This window comes from Nyctibius grandis, chromosome 11, assembly GCF_013368605.1.
Source record: "Nyctibius grandis isolate bNycGra1 chromosome 11, bNycGra1.pri, whole genome shotgun sequence".
Classification (NCBI taxonomy): Eukaryota; Metazoa; Chordata; class Aves; order Nyctibiiformes; family Nyctibiidae; genus Nyctibius; species Nyctibius grandis.
In genome coordinates, this window is record NC_090668.1 from 24,709,512 (window position 1) to 24,727,361 (window position 17,850).

Sequence of the window (17,850 nt, forward strand, 5' to 3'; positions counted from 1 at the left end):
CTACCCACAGACTTTTGTAGCGGTAACTTGTAAGTAGGCTGTAGACCAGGAGAACTGCTCTAGCAATGCCAGCTTCCTTCCAGGAGCCAGCCTTCCCAGACAGCAAAAAGGGTTTACCTGTATGCTTTTTGCAGGTGCAAGAGATACACAACCCGTGAAGGATAGCAGTAAGGACCACCTGACTCCATTAGAACAGTTTTGCCAGTCCACCTCTGGCAGACACACACACAACTGCTTTGTAATCTTTTCATCTTCTTTGTCTTCATTCCCATTCCTTCCTGCATTTTCCTTTGAGAGTATTAAATCGCTTATTAATTTGAGTTCCTTATTAGGTCCATTAGCTGTCTAAAGCAGGTGACATTTTACTTTGTTAGCCTGACTCCAAAGAGTTCTGTTTGTAAATAAGGAACAAATGTCTCCTAGGGTAGGCTGGAAACCAGTGCAGGGCTCTGCAACATACCTTTTTTAAAACAGTTCAAAGTTTTATTAAAAATGGCGATTTTTTTTTTTTAAAAGCATTCGTCATATAATCACATTCCAAGAACTTCCTTCCTTTGAAGGCGCGTGAAGAGTAGATGAATAGACAGACAAATCAATGACCAATTTTTAAAAATTGCTAGTAAAGTTCTAACAGCCCCCAGCATTTCAGTCTCATAGGTGTACTGCTGCATTACCCTGTTGAAGTATGCTGCCAACACACAGAAATGTGGCAGCTAGTCATGCAAGAGCAAAGTGAAGTTAACTGCATCAGTCAGTCCTGCTATGGCTACTCTGAACCATTTCTCAGCCATGACACCGCACACATCACATGAGAGCTCAACAGTCTAGACAACACGTGAATAACTGCAGTTACCCAGGGAAAAACCTTCACCTGCACTTCCAAAGTTGCCCGGCAAGTGACAGACAAGCCTTTTTCCCCCCAGTATTTTCTTCACAGCAAGCAAACAATTCTGAGAACAAAGCATAAGCACCTCAAATATCAGAGGAATTCAAGTCAGAACACAAGCTTTTCGAAAACTCTTTCAATGTGTTCCCTACCTTTTCATCAGGGCATTGCTTCTACACTTTGCCTCTCTTGCTGTTAGCCAGGCTTTAACATAGACTTCTTATTAAAGTTTCATTCCCTATGGAAACAGTAAAAACAAAAATTAAACAATGTATATATTTGTTGAAACTTACTTACTGCACACTCCCCTGCACCAGTCACATTAAATGAACATTGCGAATTGTAGGAGTCCCTTGCGAAGACAAGGTTACATCACAATTGTTAAAAAAGTACATGAAACCAGATTTTAAACTTAAGAAGCAAAATATCAAGTTTTACGCTGCATTGATATTTTAAGAAAGTAAACAACATAATACATTTAATGCTTTAAAGAAACAAAATCAAAGAATGGTTGAGCCAGCCACTTCAAATTTATTTCAACTCTTCCACTGTATCCTGATAATAATTGCCTTCCATGCCTATTCATAGAAGGTGTTAGCCAGCTATGAAAGTGCTCTTCTACCTCAATAACCTTTCAAAGTCTACTTTAAAACACTGTTCCTCTTTGCAAGAGTCTGATATGTAAGCAGATCCTTCTCACTCCACAATCAGCAATACACATGGACTCTTCCATCTAGCCACCTTATGCCAGTTCCCCACTCTTGCAGATACAGTCTCCTTGCCTTTTACTGTCACAATTCACTGTTTTTTTCAGATATGGTATACTTAGCTTGTAAATACTAGTAAGACCACTTTTAAACATTGGTATGACCACAGACAGCTTGAGCTTGTGTTTTACACCGAGGCACGTGCGAGCCAGGCAGCCTGTGCTACAGTTAAGCATTTTGAAGCAACAGCCTTCCACCATGGGACTGAGGAGAGTACCTCACTGGAGACACTCTCAGACGTCACTCTCCCAGAATGTCTCATTAGCATCAGCAACGCTGTAGTCAAAAATAAACTTTGTCTAAACGAGGCTTGTATTTGCCAAGACTTGGAGAACACTCTTAGAAGATTACTGTGAGAAGACTTCAGAAAACAAAGTGCAACATAAGCAAGACTTGGAAGAAACACATCTCAGGAGGGTTTATGCAAACCATGACTTGCTTCCATGCCTGAAGTGGAAAAATTTGGGGAAAAAACCCTACACTACATTATCAGAATTATATTTTTGGGAGCACAAAGTTCAAGGTTCTATTCATCACCCAAAAGTACAAGACAATGTATTTCAGACCATGCAGAAGCAATCAGCACTGTTAGTTCATTACTCCTACAGCAAAGAGTGGGGGGTGACAGCCTAGAGAGTGAACTCAGCCCCTGGTGCAAGTCTTTCTAATCCATACACCACTGTGGACAAATACCAGTTAAAGTCAGTTACTCTCCAGTAACTGACTTTAAACATTTTTACACCAGACTACAAAGTAAAAGAGCATGCAGCAGTAGCACTACACATTTTTGTCTAATGACTTGATCTGTACTACAAAGTCCAGGAGTGTTAGAAATTATAATTTTAGAGATCACCTGCAGACCTCAAGCACAGCTGCAAAAGGTCTAAGAAATAAGCAGCATTAACACATAAATAATTTCCCCATGGACCTTTCAAAAAAACATCTTTCCTAGTCAACTATTTGGAAAGACAATGAGGAGAGTTAAAGAAAAAGAAAAATACACATTTATGCATCACAATGAACACAGAACAGCTGCCAGTGTACTTGCAGCTCTATTTCATAGTACTTGCAGCTTGCAGAATGTATTTACAAGTAGTTTGTTGTCCTCCATCTATCAAGTAAAAGATCTACTTGTTCAAGAAACAAGGTGCAAAGGACCTATGCTATTACCCCAATACAACCAGAACTTCTCATAGCATTTTTGTTTCTTAGTAGGACATTGCCTATACTTTTTCTTCACATTTCCTATGACTACAGTTAAACAAATGACAGCAACAGAGAAAGTTGCTCAGAAATAGGGCTAAAGTGATCAACTGCGTTACTTTTCAGACCCGATTGCATACATCTGCACTCAATAACGTTAGACAACGCAGTAACTAACAAGCAGCCACCAGCCTCCACTAAGCTCCCTTTGGTGCTGCATCAATAGTAGTATTAGTAGCTAAGAAACATACTAGCATATAAAAAAAAACAAAACAAGAAAAAAACCAACATTGTTCTGGCCCTACATCAGTGGACTGGAATTGCCATCAAGTGTTTTGCAGACCCATTTACAACCATCTGTACCAACTCATGGTTAACATACTCTCATCCACACAGCAGAGGAGATAAATCAAGAGAGCTCAGCAAACTTGGTAACAAAGGATCTCTAAGAGATGCCCAGGAAACAGAAGAGTGCTGGATAAGAGTGCAGGTACAGAACACAAGGCTATGAGTTTGAGAGCAGAAAAGAGGAATGCAGGCCAAAAACAGAGGGACAAGCAGATTCGTTCAGCAACGCCTAGGAAGAAAGAAAAATTAGGCGTAAATCCATAAGCTAACCTAGCTTCAGTGGGATGGCTGCAGTCAGTGAGCAAGAACTAGCTGTCTAGAGAAGCAAAGCTCAGATGAAGAAGCAAAGTAACTGGCAGAGAGAAGGGAGGAAGGAGCAGACTTCACCCTGAGGGAGAGAGCAGGCATTTTCTACATCTTCTATACTTTCCACATCACTCAAACCATTTACTAAGAGGGTCTAACAAGGCACAGGCTGCTTCGGTGTTCATTACAGTTGTGCCACAGCAAAATCCCACAATATTCAACCCTGACTACAAAAATTCAAGGAAGTGATGTTCAAGTATCCCACGAGATTCACGACAGACAAATCTTAACAAGGCTGGTTTTAAAGCTTCCACTTTTCTCTCTAGATTATAGCATTTATGGTCAAAAAGCACAAAGAATGGAAATAATTTCTGAAGTACAACTGTGTTTGTAGGAAGGGATGCAGAAAAAATTTATAGTAAAGGAGGGGAAGGAAAGCCAAGGTAAGCACTATAAAATGTAAATATTACTTCATCCAAAGCACAGTTCAGGAGGGCAGCTAGTCCATGTTTTTTGTACAACTACTTATTATACAACAACTTTTTAAAAGGAGAAGTCCCCCAAACAGAGTGTTCTGTTTTCCTTGGCACAGCAGATAAAGGCAAATGAAAGCAGCAAATCTTCCAATATTGAGCTTCAAACCCAAAATCTGTCACTGAAAATGTCAAAGTGCATCAACCAAGACCGACAGAAGTGGCCTGCTTTCACCCATCCGTGTTTGGACACACATGCCAACCTCAGTTCAGTTTTGAAGCTCTTCTGTACTCAAAATTTTGAATTCATGGTGTGGTGAAGGGAAAGACAGGTGGGAATTGTTTCTAACATGTTTTGCTAGATCTAAAAATGTACTTTAATTGTGACTTAGAACACTGGACTTTCCTTTTTCCTCTGGCCAGCAAAAATGTCCTGTAAGCAAGAAAACTGGACCCAGCCATGCTGCAAATTATAGACATGGGGTGGATGACCCGCATAGATGGCAACTGCAGGGCTTTACAGCTCTTTGCAGATGATCTACACCACACTGGAAAGGTTTAATGGTGAGATAACACTGACTAATACCTCCCTCATCTACTAAATATCTACATCCAGTTAGCAAAATGTTCATCATCTACCCCACAGAAAAATAGGTGTGAATGTACTGCTACCAGCTCAGCTACAAATATATCTATCAAGTAACATGTGTTGCTGTGACAGTTTCCTAGCTAGGTTAGCTAGCAAAGCAATAAAAAGCAACATTAGGGTAGTGTTCCCCCCATTAATCACAGTAAATTAGCTGAAATGTAATGATATGCTAATGTAACTACTGCTTCAGGATTCCAGAGCCAGCTCAAAGTAGCTCTTTGTAACATAGAACAGACACATCTTAAACCCCCTTCCCCATCTTTTGGACCAAAATTATTAAATAACCACACCCTTAACAGAAAGGCTGAAGCATAGTGAGTCAGAGAGAGTCACCTTATGTGCTAAATATTATGGGAAAAGTACTCACAGAAGGGTTTGCCCCTGGTGCTCTATGTAACGAAGTCTCCCTGTCCTGAACAGGACTTCAGCATACGAGGTAACCACGAAGTTGTTAGAATGCTGCTCCTGTACCGGGATTTAACTGACTAATTTTATCAGTCAAAATATCATGCAGACAAACTCGCTGACATGCAGAAGCTACAGGAGCTGGACCAGATCCTGATGTTGCTTGTACAACTGAGAATAATTCCTTAGGCCCACAATTTTCTTCTGAAGCTCAAGACAAAACCAAGAGTCCGGCCCTCCTCTCTGTTTGCATAACACTTGCACACAAAAAAAGTGGCGATTTCCTCTTGGGACTTCTTCATTTGCATATATGTACATACAACCTATACAACACACTTACTGTTTGCCCACTTTTATTTCAGATAGCTAAACTGAAATAATTTGATTAATTAGTATTAATGATTTTTTCCTGACCCAATTTTTTAAAACTCAAATTTTAAAGTAAAAATTAAATAGTGAGGCTATAATTGGCTAACTTCTATCACTCCTCCTTACTCCTCGCATCCTATTTTTGTACCATAGTTCCTTCTTCTTTCACTCCCCCCTCTGTTATTGCTTACTTCAATTTCACTCTATTTTGGCCTCTGCAGTAACCCTGTATCTAACACATGAAAGTACACTTTGAACAGGTAAAAACATGCCATTTAAGAGAGTAGGGCAAACATTTTCTGAAGTCTTTCGTTTCCACTTCTCCTCCACAATTTCTTCCTGGTACCGTTTCTGAGCTCTTTCGGGAACTACCAATGACTACTTCTGCGTCATAGACTGCTACTAAAATGACTGCTATAGATCAAACCTCTCAGCATCCCTGCCTCACACAGCCTTCACTGTACGTTTTAATTTTGACTCTGTAGTCTGTGGGGGCACTGTATAAGCACACATACATCAGCAGAGTATTTCCAGATCAGCCATAGACCAAGCTTCCAGACCAGGCATGGACTAAGCCTGAACTGAAGGATAGCAGAAAACGTTCAAGGCTTATTATGCAATATACCAAAGAACCTCATTCACTTTAAATAATTACTTGGTCAGTACCACTGTTAAAAATAGCTGATTTTAAACAGTTGAACAGTGATGATGCATTCACTGTTTATACATATTCATCTCCCACCTGTTAGCTACCCTCAATTAAAGCAAGGCATAACTGGCTTTACCTTGCAGAGGATTTCCAAGGATTTGCTGTTTCAGTATAGCATAAAATTTCTATCATGATTTGTGCCCACAGTAGCAAATATTATTTGTATACAGAATTGATATATAAGGGAACAGATGCAGGGCCTTTTCTGTGCTCTTGCCCAAGACCACCCAGCAAGACTACAGCAGAAGGGTAAGTACAACTCAGCCCTCTAAACCATACCTCCACCCTCCTTTTTGCACAAGCTCATCCTAGACTTCCTTCAAAGGTGCTAAATCTTTACAGGGTTTGGTTTTAGGGGGGGATTATGAAGGAGGGAGCAGGCTGGTGGGTTTGGGGTTTTTTTTGGAGAGTCAGCATAAAAAAAATTTGAAATTTCAATACACCACAGAGAAGCCTGATTTAAATACTTTAACAAACAAGAGGATCACACTGGAAATACACCAATCCACATACATTGCGTCATGTTTTGTTAAGGCACTTAAATTGAAATGATTTTGGTGTCTTTTTTTTGGTCCTTTCCCCCTCCTTTTAAGAAGTATTACAGTTCTTTCCAGGAAACCTCAGAACAAATACCTTAAATCCACAGCTACAGAGGTATCAAAACCTGAGCTACTGGAACCCTCTGTCAGACAGCAAGATACTTGGAAATCACCAATACCTCAAACATTATATTTGAACAAAGTTACAAGGTTACAGCAACCTTTTCTTTTTTTTTTTTTTCAATCCAGTATAAATTGTGCAACATTTTAGCCTCCAACTTTCTGGTCATGCTGACACCATAGTTAAAAACTAAGGTCAAAGTTGAGTAAAGGACAATGAATGGAAAGAAGGCTTCCTACAAGTCTTCATTTCCAGGGATATTTAAGACTGAGAAAGGTTTTGGCTAAGTAGCTATTATACTATTCCCTTTCCACAACCTGCTGGCGTTTGACCATGAGTGCAACTGTACAGCCGCTGTTATAAAAAGCATTTCAACCTACTATGACTTGCAAAATGAACTCAATTCAGTTGCTAGGAAGTATGATGGAAATCGAAAAGGGATGTTGAATATTTAAGTGACGCTGCAAATTTCTTTTTCTAGTTTTAAAACCTCAAGATTTATAAATCCCATTACCATTCTTCAGCTTGATCTAGATATTGTCTTCCTCTATTGAAGAGTCACAAGACAGTTTTCTCTAGCTATCACACACTACAGCAGGAATTTACCTAGAAATTGGTTAACTCTTCAATGCAAAATCCTGCAGATTAAAAATTGCCAGACTGCTTCTGAACAGCAGTGCCCACAGCTCCTTTGTAAGAGTGACACAGAACAGGAGGATTAGTTAGACACCTTCCTGAGACAACCCCATTCTCTTTAGAGCACCAGCTAGGCTCTACTCTCTACCTTGTTACTTTCCCTTTGAAGCACATATCTTAACTAGGACCAGGTTATTTACATTGTTCCTAATGCTTGACCTGAATGAGCTACGCTCACCTGCGCCCTATAGTATGTGCCAGGCTATGTCAATATTTATACTTTTACTAACTAATAATTAACTCTGGCTATGTAACTACAAAATTGCTAATATTGCCATTAATGCATATAGAAATGCCATTAACCTCCATACCAGCGTTATACCCAAGTAAAGCGTGTAGAACAAGTCATTCACCAGAAATGTGGACCTGCAACCACACTGCTACAAAAGGTATGAAAACTCAAGCACATGAACATCCTTCATACTGGAAAAACTTTTCTAAGTAAACCTGTCTTTTAAAAAATGGTCCTAGTGCCTTTTGGCTTACTGCTTGCAGAACCAAATCTTATCTTCTGCACTAGTTTCTATTAAATTCACTATTTAGAAGAGACCATTGGGTAAAGGCTGTTCAGTTCCAAAGGCGAAGCAGCTACCCATAAACTTGAGGAAAGGTCCTCATCCAGCTGGACCCTAATATTTCTAGAATAAGGAAAACGTGTTCATCACACAAGCTCTTAAGGCTGTAGAGAAGCTTAATATTTTTTGTTCTGTCTTTAAGGCTCCATGCAATTTTCCCCTTCCCCAAAAGCTAACCACAAAAACTCTAATACTATATTTTTGATAATTAAACAATTTCAATGCCAAGTCACAATTACCCCTAGAAAACTCAGCTTCATTTACCGGAGATGCAGTTCCACTTTAATGTTCACTTTAAATGAGCTTACAGACTCCTCAAATACTCTAAAAGCAAGATCAAGTTTCACCAATACTCTAAATATATGAATTTTTTAAAAAGAAAAGAGAAAGGGAAGACTCTTAACAAAGTAAGACTTGTATGCTAGACACGCAAACCAGAAATAATCCATTTACTCCCCCTCGACCTTCCTTGGCTAGACTAACTCAATTAGTTTTCCTAAACCACCACAGATACATGCCAAGATTAAATATTTGTGTTTAATCATTCAGAAAGTGAAAGATTATGTACTGTAATGTAACGTAACACTCTTTACGGAAACCTCTAGTTGAGCAACAGTTCCAGAAAAAATTGTGAAATGAAGTAAAAAGCTGTCCAGAACACCACGCTTCTACTCAGTTAATTCAAAAAAATTAAACTTCAGAACTGAGCGCCAAGTCAAGACCTCATTTGTAGCAAATCAACATTCTCGGAGGCGGCACGTTTTTAAATGCAGCCCGTTTGAAATTACTCCAGAACAACCATCGCTAGGAAGTTATTAAATGTTATCATCCCCTGGCCAGCAACTTATGCTACATGTAGACATCATGAGAGAACAAAGATAAAAATATGAGGGCTAATTTTTATTATCGTATTCAGCGTGTGGCATTAATCCAGGTACACGGTAACCCAGGCTGTGGGAGCCAAAGGGAAAGTGGCCATAAAGATACGCAGGCACAAGGCTGAACTACCTGTGCCATTCCAGCTGACGCAGCGCACGCTGCATGGAAAAACCGCACATGTATTCGGGGAACACACACACACCCCGGCCGGTTCCGCCCCGAGCAGCTCCCCGAGCCGCCAGCGCGCCCCTGCCCTGCCTTTGTAACATGGCAGGTCAGCAGGCAGCGCCCGGCCGAGGCGCAGGCAGCTCCCCGCCCCGAGCAGCGCCGGGCCCCGCAAGCCGGGCCGGGGCTGCGCTCCTCCGGCCCGGCCGCCGCCGCGGCGGGGGGGCTGGCAGGAAGCGTCGGGCCGACGGGGAAAAGGAGAAAGTTTTCCCCGTCTCCCACCGCGGCCCAGCGGAAAGTTACCGCCGCCCCTGCGCTCCCCTCAGCCCCTCGCCCGGCCTCCCGCCGGGCCCCCTCGCCGCCGCTCGGCACGGACAGCCCAGAGCCGCCGGCCCCGCCGCGGGCGGGCGGACGCCCCCTCCCCGCCGGCCCAGGCTCGCGATAGCGCCCGCCCCGCGATACCTCCTCAGAGAAACACCCCCCCGGCGCCCCACCGCGCTGACAGCCCGGCGCGCTCCCTCGCCGCCCCGCAGCCCTCACCTCAGGAGGGGGCCGCGCTCCCCGGGACAGGGGGAACGGCCGCCGGCGCCTCCTGCCCCCGGCGCCGAGGAGCGGGAGGGTGAAGGGGGGTGGGGGGGGGCAGCGCGCTCGGTCCCCGCGCCCTTATCTCATCCTAGCGGAGCCCGACTCGCCTTCGCCGCCTCCCCGCCGTGTGGGCGTCTCAGGCGGGATCCCCCCTCCCCTCCGCGCCGCCTCTTCGCGCCGCCATCTTGGCTGTCACGGGGCGGGGGGGTGTGTGTTGAGGGGGAAGGCGGGCGCCGACTCGTGACCGCGGCAGGGAGGGCGCGGGAGGGCGCCCGCCGGGTCCTGCTGCTCGGCGGCGGGAGGCAGCCGCGCCGCGCCTGAGGCGGGCCCGCCGCCACCGCGCTGCGTAACGGCCGCCTGCGACCGCCCCGGCGCCCAGCTCGCCTCTGCGGACTCCCTCTGACAGAGCGGGCCTGGCGGCGAGCGGCCTCGGCCCGGCGGCTCCCGCCTTCCCCCCTCAGGGGGCGGCGAGGCGGCGGCGGCTCCGAACCGTGAGGGGGGAGCGGGACGCCCTCAGTGAAACCCCCTCAGCACAGCCTAAAACGACGCGTAGACCATGGGCTCCATTCTCTGTGTGTGTGTCCCCATTCCCCTCAGCGTCTCCCGCCCTCCGGTAGCACCTTGAATTTAAATAGAAATTAAATTTCCGGCCCAAATACGCCAGTTTTTCGCTCACCTGCGGCGCCCGTCAGCAGGACCCGGAGGAGGTGCCGGCTGTCTGGAAAACAAGGGAAGAGAAAACGAGGGATTTTCTGCAGGCTTGATGTAACCCGCACCAGGTTGTTGCATCAAAGACTAGAAAAGAACCCGAGACAAAAATAATCTTTTAAGAGCGTGCAGCTAAGATTAGTGCAGCGTGTCAAGATGTTGCTGAGCACAACAAAAGGAGTCCCTCCTGCTCGTACCGACACACAGAAATACTACTTTTCTGGCACCTTGTGTGCTGCAACCCTGGGTTTCAAAATTTTATACCAAAGTGCTATTTTTGAAGTGATGTTTAGGGATAGGCTCCAACCATACAATTTTGGCTTTGAATTCAAGCTTCTCTCAGTTCTGGATGCTTGGCTTGAGGGTTTAGATGTGGCTCATTATAAAGACAGAAAATTCATATGAAGTTCTGAATTTGGACTGTAAACACATATGTGCAAACCTACTGTATTGGTTTACCTCATCCCTCTGAAAAACCTGACCAAATAGGAGAATATTTTGTGCAAAAAGCACAAAATAAGACTTTTTTTCCCCACATGCTTTTATTAATATGACTGTTTATAGCAGAAATGCTGTTCCTCCTACCCCCCATGTAGGAAACAGCGGCCAACACAAGCCAGTCTCTACCCAGGCAGAAGCACCCATGCACAAGCCTGCACATGCAGACACAGCTTTGCGCTGCCAGGTTTGATATTTGTGAGCTGAGTCTCTCCTTTTTTTTCTCAACAGACAGCGTACTGACTAAGGAATGTGTCAAACCCCTACCCCAGGCAGGGACTACAAGAACAACATTGACCATTCCTTGTATTTCTACATAAAATGCATTTCTAGCCACACCCATAAAGATGTTTTCTCTCTCAACGATATACAGTGGAGTAAGTGAGAGATCAAGAACCCAGAACCTCAGTATTTTTTGCAGCAAGCTGGTCTGCGTTCTGTAGTGAGCCCTTAAACTATGTAGTGTGCTGGTAGAAATTTTTCTAAATCCTTTGACAGTTTCTGCTATATTTTAATCCTGGAAAAGTTTTTCAAATAAATAGCAATAATGAAGTCCATCTTCTGGCTCGTGTTAGTGATTTTGATATTCAAACTATTCTGTGCTCTCTGCCCTTGCTCATTTTTCATGTAGGCATAAGTTTTAGGCTTCAGCATTAATGTCCAAGATTAATGGGTCTGTTCCTACTTCTAAGAGTATTGTTTCAGCTGCCTGTATACGGAGGCAAAATCACTGCCTTGATGTATAAATAGCTCACCTCTCAGAGTTTAGGTTCATAAGCATTAAAATATTCTTGACTATTTCTAATGGAAACTTCGGTTCTACAGAAACCTAATTCTTAAACATTCTGTGGCAGTTTTCATAGTTTTCAGCTCATTTCATACGTAAAACTTTGCATAGACATCTTTGATTTGCAGTTAATTTGTAGCCTGACCTGGTTATTTCCCTCCACCATTTCTGTCCTTCTAGGACTTATCTGCATTTAATGACATATTGTGTCATTGCGTCAGGGACGCCCATCTCACCATGCAAGGCCTGATACAAACACCAAACAAATAGTTTCTGCCCAATCCTACCATCACAGCTAACACCATGCTTATCTCTGTCCTGTCCTTCTTGTTCTTACATCTCCCCCTCCTTCCCACCCTATTCCATCAAGCCTCCTCTGCTTTCTCTCCATGACCGACCTGCTGCTCACTTGCTCTCTTGACTGTGGCACGCTTTCTTCCCCACCAGCACATTTAATTGCAATGTTCCATTTCATTATTAGCTTGTCACCACCTCTATCAAGTCACCTTTCCTAACATATCTAGCCGGGAAGGTTTCCTTCATAGCTTGTCATCGATTTTCCACATTAAGATTTGTGCGAAAGGCTTTATGAAAAATGACTGTAGTGCTGTATTTATTTCTGAATAAAGAGCAGCATCAGTGAATAGTGTTACTGTACAGGCAGAGACAGACGTACTGAGTGCCCAGCTCCTGCAGGCTCATTGCACAGAAACGTATCTGTGTGTCAGTCAGACAAAGCCTTTCCCTTCGTGGGGACATTAGCGATCTCTAGGCAGTGCTCTCTGCACACATACGGAGACTGACCCCAAGATCATGAAGTCAACAGAAGTCTTCCTATTAATTCCACTTAGTGTTGGATCAGATTCTTGTTGTGCATAGGAAGCTAATTAAACAAGTTAACAACTGCACGTACTGCAGGTGGGCAGGCATCAAGCATGCTTAATGTGGTATTCCGCTGCCTCTCAAGTGCAGGGTGGAGCACCCTCAGCCAGATTTAGCCTCCTCACGAGTGTGGCCAGGGAGATGCTCAGGGTTTCTATGGACTGGCAACCACAGAACTATTTTTTTCCATGTTGCAACCCCAAATTTCTAACTTGAAAAAGTCATTTTCAAAGGATGGTTTAGCTTATTTTAAGTGCATTTTACACATGGGTAAACTCAAGCAAGGCAGAGGACAAGTGGCAGATGGTCAGTGACAGAGCCAGGAATGGAACGGAGAACTTCCCTGTCTCAGGACATGGTTTTAACAGACTTTGTCCCAAGATTGTGAGATTTGACTACTTAAAATTCATGAGGCTTCAGCAATGCTCAAAAAAAAAAAAAAAAGGCAAAAAAAAAAAAGAGCAGCTATTACTATTCACAGTATTTCCTGGCAGAGGCTGGCTTCCAGAGGCAAAACTATTTCAGTTTCTTAAGTAGGCAATTTGGGGCTTGATCTGTTCACTTTCTTACCAATTTTATTCCTTCTGTGCTACGTGCACTGCTCATTTACGTCTACAGGGGGGAAGAATGAGGCTCCAAAAGAACCTAACAGAACATCTTTCAGAGACACATCATATCTGTAACCTTGGTAAAAATAACTATAAAGATAACGATAATGGATAATTATAAACCATGTAACTGGCAAAACAACACTCTGCATTTCAGAGGGTGAATTGCCTTACCCTGTCCAGTAACCCACTTTATGGTGCAGTAATGGATCTATATCCGGAAGCTTATGCAGTGAAATGGAGCCTTTGGCAAGCTGGAATCATACTGAAAATGAAGGAACACCTTTGTGGGTTTTTAAATATATGAATATTTGAAAATCTGGAACTTATCCCCTTTGACATAAAGAGACCGTCCCTGCTTGGAATGATTAAATTCTAGGAGAGATTATGAAATAATAAAGTATTTAAATATTGTGATGCAGCAGTACAACAGTGCAGTTACCCTTCCTTTTACTGCTTCAAGTATAGTATTTCTGAAAAGCTTTTTGTACTCCAGGGAAACTACTGATTATAAACTATAAAAGAGGCAATAGAATATCATGCATGTATAAAAAAAAAAAAAAAGAGGTTTCAGACCCTTCTCTAGGTAAAGAATTTACTGAAGCAGCTAAAAATATGGGGAAATGAAGTGAATACAGGGCCTGATCCAAAGGCCACTGAACTCAGCAGCAGCACTGCAGGGGGGTTCATTAGGCATCAGTGTCTTGTATGTCATGAATTACAATTCACAAAATGCAAATAAAGAATGTTATTGTATATGAGTAAGGATAAAATCTATTGAAATGTCTAGGCATTCTTCTTCGATAAAGTGAGCAGATTTTTCTCCAGCAGGTAGACTTTCTCAGCAAGGATATTTTGCCAATATTTATGTGAGAGTTTGTAGTCCCAAAAGCACAGAAATGCTGGGAAACAAAACGGAAAGAAAACGTATCTGAAGAGGAGACCCAAATGTTTCCAAGTCATTTCTATAAATAAAAATCTGATGCAAACTCATTATCATTTCACTTTTCAGTCCTGATTTGCTTCCTCAGGATTTCAGAGTGTGCATCTGAGGATTTAGACTGTGCGTCATAAAGTTTCCCTCAGCAAATGCTAAAACTATTCACAAAGCATTGCAGCAACTATCAAATATTGAATGATAAGAGACCCACTGGATGGCCTTTGGTAATAATCAGCGAGAAAACATTAACGTTGTGCTTTGCTGTCTTGCTGGGGGTAGGGGTATCAAGCAAGTGAAGCCATACCTCTTCTCCTGTTGTTAGTAGGCAAATAAATATGTACAGCTGGAGCATATTTCTGGAATGGCTCTTCCCGTAGATACTGGAAGCTCCAAAACAAATATTTGCAGCAGATTTTTTGAGAACAGGGCAGTAGAAGGGTTGCTTGAGGATGGTCCAAGTCCTAATGCACGTACCAAAACCAACCTGTTGTCTGTTCCAGCACTAACCCGTTTTAAGTATTGCCCTCATCAGTAAAGCAAGATAACAAAAGCTTCTCTTTGTGGAGTAATATCAGGAAGGAAATTATGCATGCACATTCGCCAGCAAAAAGTATCACTCTCAGGCTGTAAATGTACACACTGGTACTGCTGGGTTGTTCCTATTTTCAGCAGCCCCTGTATCCTCAGGGGTGAGAGTAAGGGCTGAACTGCTACCGCTCCTGCTCATGCATCAGCCTTGAAGGTCCCATCTGGACTCACACTCTTTGGCCCATCTGGAGGTGATCTCTGCAAACAGCAGTCTTTTCTCTGAATCAGTCCAATTCATCATCCAGAGTCACACCACGTGATACTGTGGTGCTGTGGGTATCTTCTCTCACATCAGATATAAAACCACTTTCCTTCACGAGAGATCTCAGTTCCTTATTATTTGCACTTTTATTTACCTTCAAATCATGCCTAGGCCAAGTAATTGTATTCCACGTATCTAAACGTTGCCCTCAGTTTTGTCTGGCTAAGATACTTCAGGCTCTAAACTCGTGTGTAGTCCTGCTGTTTAAAGTTTTTGTACTTTGTTCTAGAGATCACTTATATCGTGATGGGTTAAGGGAAGTATATCTATCAGTTAACCATTTCTCAGGAGTACTATTAGGCTTAATTAATATTAGTAGAACACTATTGAGATTTTCAAGAGAAGCAGCAATAGAAGTGCAAAGGATTATAATTAATTTAAAACTACCTCATTTTTTGAGTAAATGGCTAAAAACACTTAAGCTGAGATTCTCCAAGTAAAACTAATTTATTTGATTCTTAGACAAAAACATTCTGAAACCTGGGTTTGCATTTACTACTACCACTGTACGATGCATTTTGATTTTTGTTGTCCTTTGATATCCTTTGATATATCCAGGCACATAACATAGCTTGCTTTAGTTCAGGAAACACTGTCCAACATACGTAAATCAGGTTAAAATAAAACAAACCACCAAAATAACTAAATTAATAAAATCAAAGACAATCCACATCGTCATTTGCCTTTAATATATTAAGTATTTGAACCATGAAGCCTGTAATTAATATTATGGAATAATTTCCATAATTATTTATAAGGCACCTCATTTACATAAATAGTCATTATCTGGAAATAAATCCAGATCATTAAAATTCAGAAAACTGACAAGCCAGATTTAGATCAGTCAAGATGTACCAAAGAGATTTGCTAGACTCCCTGTTTGAAACTGCTCTGAGGGAAAAATCTCTGCTCCTGAACAGGCTTAAACAGGACACTGCTTTGGAAATACAAGGAGTGCTTCATCCACATGACATCACCGAACAGAGCAGTTATTTTGTACGGTGAGAAAACATTGGGCCACTCTTCTCACTAACTGTCGTGGAGGGTTTCCAAGAAAATGCATCTGACACATCTGCACTGAAAATCTGACCCAGATTATAGCTGATGTTCTCATAACGCAGCTTTTCTGCTTTTCTGAAACTTCACAGCATTTCAAAATACTTTTCAGAACACTTCTTACTTTCAAAATACTTTCAATACTTCACAGTACTTTACTTTTCAATACAGTACTTCCAATACTTTCAAAATTTTGTGCCCAGTCAGATAACACATTATGCAGAAAAGGAAAAGACGAAAAAAAATGGCACTTCCATGTTTCTATTTGCAAGCTAGATTAATCACTCCTCAACTATTAGCTAGAGAGTCACGGGTATTTACAAATATGTCCTAGCTGACTAAAAGAATGCATCTCAGGCCCTGCTGGCAGTGCTTTTGCCATTCAAGATCCACAGTGTTCATTATTAGAATTTTTTCTAGGTAGAAACAAAATCACCGATTTTTAAAAAGCTACAGCTACAGAAAATATGAAAAAAAAATTGCATTTGCCCTGTTAAGTCAGACCTATGTCTATCCTTTTTCAGCATAAGATACTTCTTTGACGTGTAAGTGTAAGCCCACCAGAGTAAGGTGATACACCACCATCCACCCTGTTTGGACGATTTTCTTACTAATTCCTAGAGAATGAAGGTTGGCTCAAGTACTGAGTCATGAGGATTTCATCTCAATATAGATATTTTTAGTATCTGTTCTTTTATCTTGGGTCATTTTAAAATCTGTATCACTGCCCAGCTCCTCTCCTAATTATCTGAAATTCTTTTCTTCTGTAACTGCTTTGGAATGTTCCCTTACATTATTACAAATACTGGCCTTATATTGAATCCTAATTTTACTCATCTATCGATTCAGTTAGGTAAGAGTGTACTTGTTTAAAATGTGAGCAACTGCTGAGAAACAGGCAAAACAAAGTAACAACATTAAACCTCACCGGTGAGTCACCGTGAATATAGGTCAGATCAAGCTTCTGCCCTTTTCTGAGCTCTCCGAGGATTTGGTCCAGCTTACCCAAAGGAGCCCCTAACCTCAACAGGCCCCTCGTGCAGTCAGAACTCAAACTTATGTTTGTATTCCTTTCCCATAACAGCACTGCCACTTCAACGGGAAAGTTTAGAGGAGACAAATGTTTTCTTAGCAACTGGTCCACAACCTGGAGCTGACAATGGAGATGAGAGTGAATACAAACAAAAGCACCCTGAGAGTAAAATACGAAACCTATTTCTTTAACCCAAGCTGCTCCAAAGAGTACTATGGATCGGCTCAATCTCATCCACTTAAGTCTCAAAATCAATGTGCTAACAACAGGAGAGGGAGAATGACATATCTGATCTGATTGATAGCTGAGGGAGGCCCTCTGCTGCAACAGTCTATATAACGAGGCAGGCAGAGAGAACTGTGGATTAATTAAACTGCTTGATCACCTCCTTGAAAAAAGTATGACCAAATGTTGATACAATGGAAGTAATTCACGTAACCGAGTTTGAATTTGACTCATAATGACAGTACAAAACTATCTTGACGTACAGCAAATTTTTAAAATCACAGTCTGACTCTTAATACAAAAAGGAATACTTCCAGTGTAAATAATGAGATTGGAGGAAATGTCCTTGGCAAGTCAATTTGTTCCATGCTGCTGATGGTTCCTGTTGGTGACAAGGATTTTTTTCAAGAAGGAAACAATGGGAAACAGATGCAAAAGCATTTACCAGAAGGCCAGGCAATGGCAGCTTTTCCAAAATGTCAAGTGTGCAGAGTAGAGTCAATTTAAAAGATAATTAATTATTTAAACTGAATTAATTTGACTACAATGAAGCCCTGTTATGCCATCTCATCCATTCTGCTTCCTACT

At 42.1% G+C, this 17,850-nt stretch overlaps 1 protein-coding gene across 2 annotated transcripts in view; it reads right to left on the reverse strand.

The window, feature by feature from the left end:
• The window catches only part of DENND4A (DENN domain containing 4A), a 53,815-nt gene extending 43,950 nt beyond the window's left edge, over positions 1-9,865 (reverse strand). For both annotated transcript variants that reach the window (XM_068410975.1, XM_068410974.1), the window contains exons 1-2: positions 9,631-9,865; positions 1,039-1,124 (exon numbers count right to left, since the gene is read on the reverse strand). The gene's annotated coding sequence lies outside the window, so the exon portion shown is untranslated. The remainder of the gene's footprint in view (positions 1-1,038; positions 1,125-9,630) is intronic.
• Between the last annotated feature and the right edge of the window lie 7,985 nt (positions 9,866-17,850).